The sequence below is a fragment of the Silurus meridionalis genome, chromosome 20 (genome assembly GCF_014805685.1).
Source record: "Silurus meridionalis isolate SWU-2019-XX chromosome 20, ASM1480568v1, whole genome shotgun sequence".
Classification (NCBI taxonomy): Eukaryota; Metazoa; Chordata; class Actinopteri; order Siluriformes; family Siluridae; genus Silurus; species Silurus meridionalis.
Genome location: NC_060903.1, coordinates 8,874,895 through 8,882,402, shown reverse-complemented (window position 1 = coordinate 8,882,402; position 7,508 = coordinate 8,874,895). Strand labels below are relative to the sequence as shown.

At 45.9% G+C, this 7,508-nt stretch overlaps 1 non-coding gene across 1 annotated transcript; it reads left to right on the top strand.

Moving 5' to 3' along the window:
• Positions 1-3,577: 3,577 nt before the first annotated feature.
• Positions 3,578-3,648, top strand: trnag-ccc. Its single transcript has one exon. It is a non-coding gene; the product is annotated as a tRNA-Gly (tRNA).
• Positions 3,649-7,508: the final 3,860 nt, after the last annotated feature.

Sequence of the window (7,508 nt, the reverse complement as noted above, 5' to 3'; positions counted from 1 at the left end):
CCTCAGTGAACACCAGTGCCACCTGGTCCTGCTGCCTTCCTGGTATTCACTCTCTTGAATGCCCTCCTCACTTCATGCTCCGAAATGGTGAACATGTTCACCTCTCCGGCTCTCTCGGCATGCACGCTGTTTGTGCCGCTACCGCTGCTAGCGTGGTTAGCTGCAGCCTCAAAATGAGCGCAAAAGATTTTTAGCTCATCTGCCACCGAAGAGTCCGCATTCACCATTCTAGAAGATGTGTTCTGTAGTCCGTTATTGTTCTTAGTCCCTGCCACAGGCTCCTAGAGCCACCATGTTGAAACTGTGACTCTAGTTTCCTCCTGTAGTGCCGCTTTGCATCCTTCACCACTCTGCAAACACTGTAAGATGCAGCCTTGTACTCATCCATGTCCCCGGTGGCGAGCCCCGTGTTGTAGGCAACGGAGCGGGATCTCAGAGCGCCGTGGATTGTTTTATCTACCCACGGCTTCTGGTTGGAAAACGTTCTGATGCTTGTTTTTTGCACCTTATCATCTGCTAGTTTCCAGATGAATCCCACAACCACTTCCGTAAACATGTTGACCTTATCAGAGCTGTGCCTGAACATGTCCCAGTCCGCGTCATTCAAAGCGTCCTGCAGAGCGGCCACTGATTGGTCAGTCCAGTGCACAACCTCCCTCTGAACCGGAGCTTCCTGTTTCAGCCTTTGTTTGTAAACAGGCATGAGGAAGATGGCGGCATGGTCTGATTTCCCAAAGGGTGAACGTGATTGTGCCTTGTAGCTGTTCTTGAATGTTGTGTAACAGTGGTCCAGTGTCCATTGGCTCCTGGTGGGGCATGTGATGTGCTGATAAAAGTTCGTTAGTGCGCTCTTGAGGTTGGCACTGCTGAAATCTCCTACCACAATGAGCGCAACATCCTGATGCTGTGTTTGGTGAAGTGTTATTGTCTTATGTAAATCCCATACTGCACTGTCTGAGTCCGCTTGAGGTGAAATATAAACGGCACTGACTATGACCGAGCTGAATTCCCGAGGTAGATAAAAGGGCCGACATTTGATGGTCAGTAGTTCCAGGTTTGGTGTGCAGGAGCGTGAAAGGGGAATAATGCTCGCGCTGTCGCAACAGTGGTTGTTCACTATCACACACACTCCACCTCCTCTTGACTTCCCCGACTCAAGTGTTCTGTCCATGCGGTAAAACGAGAAGAATTTAGCCGGCTGGATGGCGTGGTCAGGTACCGCTGGGTTCAGCCATGTCTCGGTGAAGCAAAGAAGGTTGCAGTCCCCAATGTCCATGTCAATTGATATAAGAGTGTCTCTGTCATATCTAATGGTGTCCATCTTGTGTAGATGGAACTGTAACTAAGTAAATAAAAATATAAAATAAACAAAGAAAGAGAAAACGTAGCCGGAGCAGTCGTGACGGCAGCCAACCTCACCGGCACCATCTTGAGGAGTTTAATTTGATTTGATTTGATTTAAAACAAAAGTTTAACTTTTAGAAGGTGTGTGTCCCATTACGTCTGGCATTAAAGTAACACCGCATTTCAGAAAAAGAACATCATAACAGTAAAATACGGTGGTGGTAATCTGATGGTCTGTGGCTGTTTTGCTGCTTCAGGAGCTGGAAGATTTGCTGTGACTAATGGAACCATGAATTCTGCTGTTTACCAAAAACTCCTGAATGAGAATGTCCGGCTCTCTGTTCGTGACCTCGAACTGAAGCGAACTCAGGTTCTGCAGCAGGACAATAATCCAAAACACACCAGCAAGTCCACCTCTGAATGGCTGGAGAAAAACAAAATGAAGACTTTGGAGTGGCCTAGTCAATGTCCTGACCTGAATCCTATTGAGATGCTGTGGCACGACCTTAAAAAGGCAGTTCATGCTCAAACCCTCCAATGTGGCTGAATTTCAACAATTCTGCATAGAAGAGTGGACCAAAATTCCTCCACAGCGCTGTAACAGACTCATTGCAAGTTATCACAAACGCTTGATTGCAGTTGTTGCTGCTAAGAGTGCCCAACCAGTTAATAGTTTTAGGGGCAAACACTTTTTCACACAGGGCCATGTAGTTTTGGATTTTGTTTCCCCCTCAATAATAAAAACCTTCATTCAAAAACTGCATCTTGTGACGATGGTTGTGCTAAAAATCACGCCACCCCTGGTCTATGAATGGTTTCACCCGCAGACACCTGGACACCCGCGTGTCAGTTTCAGATCTTCATAAGCCTGAACTACCTGCTAGCGTTACAGTCCCGAATCATAGTTAGCTTGCTCCTGAATTCTGACTGAAATCATTCCAATTAGCATAGTAACCCTGCTATGGGAAGTCCTATACCCATTTTAATAGCATTTACAAAGCATCCTGTGGACGAATGATATGTTTTCAGGAGTAACAACCAGTTCAATCAACAGCTACTATTGCCGCCAAAATGGAATGCGCAGCTGTGAGATATGGATGCTAATGGTGTTGTGTGCGCAAGCTGACTCACGCTTCACCTCACTCATAAGATCCCACCGCAACACAGTTTGACTTTTTGCACTACAGATTTGGTTTCCTTCCCTATACATAATTTATATAAGGAGTGGGAGTCATAAAAACTATACATCAGATACACGTATCTAGTTAATCAGCAGTGAAAGCCCGCTGGCCAAGCTACATCACACTGGCTAGAATGGCCAGCTACGTGTTGTGTTGTGTTGTGTTGTGTTGTGTTGTGTTGTGGTATGGTATGGTATGGTATGGTATGGTATGGTATGGTATACTATTATATGGTATAGTGCATGAGGCTGATATAACTACACAGAAATACGGAACATTCCGGCTGGCAGTCGTGAAAATAAATATTTGCTATCGCAATTAACATTCATGCATGCAGCTACATAAACAGAGCCCAAGACTGCAAAATACATCTGCGACACCATTACTTAATCACATCTGCACAGCTGCTGAAAGACAATGGAAAACAAATCTCACCTTCTTCTTCAATTGATCAGATTATAGGCATTTGAGGGGCAACATGTATAGCATTAAAATAACAACCCCGATATCTGGGACTTTTTCTGAAAACCATTACGTGGGAAAGAAAATAAACAGAATGACATAGCCCCAAAGAAACGTCATCAACCTTACAGATATATTGTGCTTTTTTCGGTTTCTGTCGCTGGTGCGGCCCTGACTATCAGATTGGAAGTGCTGCCAGCACTGTCAACAGGACGGGCCATATTCTGGAATCCGATTGGCCCTGGTAAGGTGGCGCATGATAAACAATGCCGTGATGACATTCCGGTTACCTCGGTTCAACATGGGGTCACTTAAAGCCATAAAAGTATGCAAAAAGATTTCTGTCCAGTCTTTCTCAAATAGTATTTACAGCTGCAACAAGTAAATGAGACATTATTTGCATTTTGTTTGTCATAACTACTTTTAGTTGTGCATCATTGAATATTAACCATGAAGCACATACATTTATTTTCCTTTACTAAATACATATAATTAAATCAGTTTATATTTATAATTCCTCCACATGCAGGAGAACTGACTTTAAACAGGCAATACCGTTGAATAGGGTACTCAATGGCTGCTTGACAAAGGCACTGCTGGTGTAGTGGTATCATGCAAGATTCCCATTTTTGTGACCCGGGTTCGATTCCCGGGCGGTGCATTGAGTATTTTCTTTTTGAGTGGGGTATATTTGTAAATCTGGGTCTATTTGTCCAGGGCCACTTACCCTTCACCTCACTCTATGTCAATGTTATGTACAGAGTTTTCCCACTGTGTTCATGTCTTCCAAAATTACAGAGCTCTTAGTAAGTGAACACAGTTAGGACAGATGCTGCCTTCCTTTAAATATTTTGAATAACTGAAGATGGGTTTGAACTGAAATATTATTGGATTGATTTTGCCCAGCAAGTTGATTTTGCCCAGCAAGTCCACCTCTGATATGAGACCCCTCCAGTGGTGGCTCAGAGACAGAGGGTTCTCCCGGCGGGAAAGCCCACTCCGTACTATCAATGTTTTGAGGCGACCTCTTCAAACCTTAGATATTTGGAGAGAACACACATTCCTGTCTCACATTCCGTCCTGGGAGCACCTTGTCGGTGTGTAACGCTAACGACAGATGCATCCCTCAGAAGGTGGGGAGCGGTCATGAGTTGTCGCTCCACCCAAGGTCGGTGGAATGAGCTACATCGTCCATGGCACAAAAACTGCCTGGAGATGATGGCTGTGTTTATTTCACTCAAACACTTCCTCCGAGAACTGAGAGATTAGTCCGTGTGGAAAACACATCGGTGGTCTCATACATCAACCACCAGGGGGATCTCACCCTCTGGTGCAGCAGATCCTCCTATGATCACACTTTTCATGCTACGACACTTTAGACACTGGACTTGCACAGCACAGTGCACTTTACATTTCATATTTTTTATATTCTTATTTTTTACACCACACCATTCCGCACAAGGACACTTTACACCACACCACCATCTTTATATCCTCATATATTTTTTTTTATATAGTTTTTTATCCTTTATTTATCTGCCTTCTTTTTCTTGTTATTATATTTTTTTTAATATTTTTGTTAATATATTTTTTCTTTTTTCTTTTTATTCTCCTTTTCACCCCATTTTATTCCCTCATGCCGGACCATCGTAAAAAGCATTTCACTGCATGTCGTACCCTGTATGTATGTGTAGGTGACAAATAAAATTTGATTTGATTTGATTTGATTTGATATGATCCCAGGGGAAACTCCTCTCACTGAGAGCAGTTTACATCCTGGGCTGGGTAAACTCGAGAGCATGAGGTATGGCGGATATGGCAGAAAAACTACAGAGCCCAGGTGGCTCTGTTTGCGACGCAGGAGCATTGTCCCCTCTGGTTCTCTCTCTTTTACCCAGCCCCACTGGGGCTGGACGCCATAGTGCAGATGTGGCCGAGGATACGTCTGTATGCCTTCCCTCCTATCGCGCTGCTCCTGGGAGTTCTGGAGAGAATTCGCAAGGAAGGAGTATGTCTCGTCTTGGTGGCAGACCGTGGCTTATGGACCTACTGTCCATCCTCATGGGACCTCTTTGGGAAATTTCTCCCAGGAGGGATCTCCTCTCGCACTCGGAGGAACCCTATTTTACCCCCGCCAAGAGTTATGGAACCTATGGCTGTGGCCCCTAAGGGGGCACAGTTTCTAGCAGCTGGTCTCTCTCTACTGAGGTAGTTGAGACCATCCTCCTTTTCAGAGCTCCCTCCACAAGGAGGTTACATGCCGCTAGATGGCAGCTGTTTTCCACGTGGTGTGAGCACCACTAGTTAGACCCAGTCAACTGCCCGGTTCAGTTCTGGAGTTCTTGCAGGAACAATTTGCCACAGGGTTGGCCCCGTCCACCCTGAAGGTTTACGTGTCCGTTATTGTGGCTTATTGTACCCCGCCTGTTGCTGAGGCATGGGATACTATCCAGAGTGCCTGTACCGGATTTGCCGGTTGTGTTGGCAGCTCTATCTGAGCCCCCCTTTGAGCCTTTGACCGAGGTGACCCTTAGGTACCTGTCGGTAAAGACCGCCTTTCTTTCGGTGATATCCTTCATTAAAAGGATCAGGGACCTACAGGCTCTGTTTGTGGCCCCTTCTCTCCTGGTGTTTACCCTGGCATGGCCAGTGCTTTTCTTTACCCTAAAACTGGGTATGTGCCTAAGGTGCCTACGGCTTCCTCATGGCCTGTCGTTTTGAAGGCATTCTGCCCTCCTCCTTTCCCAGCTCCAGACCAGGAAAAGCAAAACCAACTGTGTTCAGTGCGAGCACTGGATACCTACCTCCACAGGATGAGTTCGTGGAGAAAGTCGGAGCAACTGGTTGTCTGCTATGGCCCTCACAGAAAAGGTTTTCCTGCCAATAAGCAGACTCTCAGCAGATAGACAGTGGCTGCTATTCCCATTGGTTATGGGTCCTCTGGTGTTTCCACTCCTTTCAGAGTCAAGGCTCATTCAACCCAGAGTATGGGGGGGGCTCCACAGCCTGGTCGGCGGAGGTTCCCCTACAGGACATATGTAACGTTGTGGGCTGGTCCACCCCTATGACCTTCGTCAGGTTTTACGACCGCGACATCAGAGCCACTCCTGGCTCCTCTGTCCTGCACGCTAGTACTTTTATACCAAAGACTGTAGAAAGAACATTTACTTATAATCTTATACTTCTGTACTCATGTTAGTTCTGACTCTCCAGTGTTCTGTATTGTTGAAAGATTTATGTTCAAACTCTTGATGTCACCCAAATGAAGATGGATTCCCCTTTTGAGTCTGGTTCCTCTCAAGGTTTCTTCCTCATAACATCTAAGGGGGTTTTTCCTTGCCACAGTCGCCATGGCTGCTTATCAGGGATAAATGCATACCTTGACTGTTGATTTCTGTAAAGCTGCTTTGAGACAATGTCTGTTGTGTAAAGCGCTATAGAAATAAACTTGACTTGACTTGATTCGACTTGGTGGTGCCCAGACACACTAGGCAGGGACTGGTCAGTATGGCATTATGGGACCCTCGTTCCCAATGCGGTTCGACGCAGCTTGATTTCCTAAAAGGGAAAGTCTCTAGGTTATGTATGTAATCCTAGTTCCCTGAGAAAACAAGAAGCTGCGTCAACAGGCCATACTCCCTGCATCCCAACAGCGCTTACCTTCTCTTTTTTTCAGAAGCTAATGTCACTACCATCGCTCAGCCATTTTGTAGTGTCCTGGTTTACGCGATATCACCCGCCTATGACGTCACGACTTGCCTATTGGCCAGTGTGGCAGCGGGGTTGTGGCCAAGCTAGGTCACAAGTTAATGTGACCTAATGATTGTTCTTTTTTTTTTCCAGTGATCAGAGGGTGCATTTAAGGAGGAGAGAGTGTGTGTGTGTGTGTGTGTGTGTGTGTGTGTGTGTGTGTGTGTGTGTGTGTGAGAGGAGTGTGTCTATGCGCGCGTGTGCCAGAAGACGTACTGCATGAGACACTAAGCAGACAGACACGAAACCTAAATAAAAGTGGCTGTGAAGCCTCTACACCTGACCTGTTGTGGCGTTCCTTCTTCCCGCATTCATACGCTCTCCCACAGCCAGATTTTACACATGATTCACGTGGACAATGCGGAGCGTTCCCAAAGTGTTTCGCCGCAGCGACTCGTTCCCTCAGGGAACTAGGGTTACAAACCTAGAGACGTTCTTCACTCTTAAGGATCCATTGCCAAACAAATTCATCGCCAAATCATTGAGGATCTGCGCATTCCAACTGCCATGTGCACCACACCTCTACGAATTACCGCAGTAGACAATCGCCTCTCTGAAACAGATATATAACTCATCAGACTGTCAATATAACACTCAAAGTGAGACTATTTCATGTGGAGAGACTCATCCTGTTCATCATCTCCTCCCATATCAACCATCCTTTTAGGGTTCCTTGCTGGTTGCAGACACACAACCCAGTGATATGGTGGCAACTGAAAGAACTCACCAAGTGGTCACTGAGATGCCAGCAACACTGCCTGTAAATCCAAA